Consider the following 3,809-nt stretch of genomic DNA (forward strand, 5'->3'; position numbering starts at 1 on the left):
GGATTTCGATAGCTCTGATTACAGCACACTCTACCGAAAAGAAGATTACAAAAATATTAACAGACATCTTTCACATTAAAATTAAGGCAGACAAGGCTTAGCATATCGTGAAAGTCTTCGGGCAATCTTGGTCCAGAGGCCTGTCCGGCACAACATGTCCCGTGGCGCAGGCTATGCTCCAGTGCAATAGGTAATTGTATGAAGTAGACAATATTATTATCCTTTAGGGGGCAGATTTATGACGACTTGAACATCCCTTCAAATCAGCAGGGATGCGCCAGGAAAGATGCGTCACGCAAGTTTACCCTTGTGCCACCACAGATGTGCCGCATTTACTATGCGGCGCATCGTGGCGCAAGGATAAACAGACGCATGACGCATCTCCCATCGGAAGGGTGGCGCATTGCTGGAATCGTGTTGCAAGCACGACGCAACTCCAGCAATGCTCGTGGCCTACCCATACATAACGTGGTGCCTCACGCCTTAGATTTCACTCAGGCACTTTACTGTGGCTTTACTGCGCCGGAACACCGTCCCCCCCGTGCCGGACCACACACATGAAACCTGACGCAGGTTTCATGTGGCACATGACTTCACAACGTGACGTATCGCCCTAGATGCGTCACGTTGTAAATAGGGCCCAATACGGCGCAAGCTTTACGCCACCGCTGCGTCACAAAAGTGACGCAACAGCGGCGCAAAAGTGGTGCAAGGGCTCGTAAATCTGCTCTAAGGTCTCTTGGTAAGAGCAGAAAACTGAAGGCAGAACAGAAAACCGCTAATTTCGAGTGGCCCAATGCTTTCTGACCTTTACCACTATTTTGCTCGGGGCTCAGAATTATGCGCTAGACAGTCGAAAATGTTCTGCCCAGGTGTTGCTGCACAATGCGTCAACATGCCTTTCCTTCTGTTACTCCCTCACGCATGCGCTGAAGTTCACTCTAAAATTCCCTCTGTGTGAAAAGCAACTTCTCTGATTCGTGCCTAATTTTGTACTAAACCATTTAACAACCTGCCAGCAAAACGTCCCTCTCTCCACCCTCCTTCCTCTTTATTTACACACCTGCCACGTAATCCTTCTCCCCTACGCCACTCTAGTCATTTTCACGCCATTCACAAGCCGTGCTCTATTCACCACACCCCTGTGCTAATCATCAGCCTCACCCCATTGCTTGGCCTGCTGAACAATTGCCACAATTTAAGTGCTTTAGAATGCTGCACAATGCCAACATCATATTAAACGCTGTACATCTGAATATACATTATATATATTTATTTACAGTTTTTCTGTAAACAATAGCTTTTTTACTCTTTGATGTTGTAGATAGAATATTGAAACGCCCTATGTGCTTAAATTCAGTGATGGTGTATGACCAATGTCACTTCCGGGATAGTTGATCAAGCATAAGGTAATTAATCAACTTTAGTACATTCAACAGTAACTTCAATTTTACAGAGAACACTGATTCATTTACATGATAACTGTGGAGGCCTCCAATGAAACGTCTGAATAGCTAAAAAAGGCCTTCCACTAGAAGACGACTTGGATATTCCCATTAGGTTACAAAGTAAAGCATTACCAACTTGACGAGAAGTGCAAGCATCTATCGCAAAAACATACATCAGAGCCAAGGGCCACATGTACGACCATTTCATTTTGCTAGTCTCTAACTGTGATTTTTAGCGACTCACAATTTGAGACTCGCAAAGTGAACGGTACAAATGAGTCTCAGACACATTTAGTGATTCCCAATGGGTTCATCAATATTCATGAGGCAGGTCACAATTTGCTGACCCACTGGGAATGGCCTGCCCTCACAGGGATGGTGGTCTGTTGGGGTCAGCAGATCACCATGTCTGTGATTGCTTTTAAAATAAAGCAATTTTTTTCCTACAATTAAGCCCGTTTTCCTTAAAGGAGAATGGGATGTGTTTAAAAAAGAAAAATGAAAAGTTTCCTTTTCATTTTTTTTAAGAGTAGGCAGTGGTCCATGAGACCACCGCCTGCTCTTAAAAAACGTTGTTGCTACAATTCACAACAGGGAAAGGGGCCTCTGGGGACTGCTTCTCATTTGTGATGGGTTTACCACCTACTTGAAGTAGGCTGGAAACTGCGATTGTTTTGCGACCGCATTCTGTTTACCAAAGAATCGTACATCCATGTGTGACTCACCCTTAGCATGCCTGTTCCTAATAGCAACTTGCAAACCCTATTCTGAGAGTCGGTAATAGGTTACTGACTCGCAAAATAGGGTTGGTACATGGCAAAAGCAATTTTAGTGTTCGCAAATGGCCTAAATCTCTGTTTGCGACCGCAAACAATCGTCGTAAATGTGCCTCCAACAGAGAAATGTACCTGTTGAACGTCAGGAAATACCATAAACATATATTGTCTTAATAGAACAGAATTGATTGTCAGTCCCCAGTAAAAAACTGAGATGGTACTAAAAGAAAATGCATAGTTAATTGTACCTTGAGGGACCAATGCTTCACTATTGTCCAGCACAAGAAACAGCAGCAGTAGCAAAACCCAAAGGATTTCCAGCAGAAGAGAAAGACCAGCTCACCAAAACAATGTTTTCACATTGCAAAGCAATACAATTCTATAACTTTATGTTTAGGAGGGGTCAGAGATGAAGTAAATCCCAAAACTAGTGTTGCTATGCCACACATGTGCAATGAACTCTCCTATTTTGAGTATGTGCTTCTGCATTTATAGAAAGGCACAGACACATATTATGGGTCCAAAGATATGGTTGTACTAATGATATCAGTACCCAAAAATATCTTTGGACACAAATTCAGAGGACAGAATATCAAGAGACAAAATATTAAAAGGTATGTGCATATAAAAAAGTATAGATTTAATTATTCCTAACTCCACATATATGTACCCTGAAGATATATGTATCAAATACGTAGATAATACATGGGATTCTTCAATCCCTGTATATTAGTCTGTCTCTAATTTCTTTATAATCGGCTAGTTGTGATGCAGCCAGTCACTGATCATAAAGAAAAGATGCCAGAACTTGACTATTATAGGTTATTACAGTCGAGTTCTGATGTCACAATGCCTCCTGCTAGAGCCAGCAGCCAAGATGAAAGTCATTTCTCTGACCAAGGCGAGCTGACTACTAGGATTCCCATAAAGTGATGGGTGAGGCATGGGGTGTGTTTTGGTCCCCACACTGTTCTCCCAGTATATGAATGGCAAGGTGGATTTATTGAATAAGCGCCAACATAATGCACCTAAGATAGCGGGTACAAGCACCCCTGTCCTGCTATTCATTTACAGCACTCTCCTTCTGCCACATACTCCAAGGGGCTTGCAGGAATTGTTAAGCTGCCTTGTAGGGTTCAGTAAGTCTAGGGGTCGGGAGATAAATGCAGGGAAGTCTAAGTTCATGCCTTGAAATCCCCATTGCACATTTAGTTAAAAAATGGGTGTGGATGAGGTAGCGATTGATCAAGTCAGAAACTTTGACTACCTAGTAGTCAGGCTCATGGACACACTTTCCCAGGACCTCCAGCTCTATAAGAGCACATCTATCCATTTTACACAAATCAGAGGCCATTGTGAGAAAATTGAAGGCAACAACTAGTAGTGTTGTTTCACCAGTCATTGAGGTCTTTAGGGCTGTGACCTTTGGAAAGGCATTGTATAGGGCAGAAATATGAGGTTGTTGGAACAGCAGGCAATTAAACTTTCTGTAAAATGAATTTGTGAGATTCCTCTTGAATGTCCCAGTTAACACACAATGAATACCTCTCAGGTGGGATCAGAATCTAAAAAGGATTGACCATTA

The sequence above is a fragment of the Lissotriton vulgaris genome, chromosome 6 (assembly GCF_964263255.1).
Source record: "Lissotriton vulgaris chromosome 6, aLisVul1.2, whole genome shotgun sequence".
Classification (NCBI taxonomy): Eukaryota; Metazoa; Chordata; class Amphibia; order Caudata; family Salamandridae; genus Lissotriton; species Lissotriton vulgaris.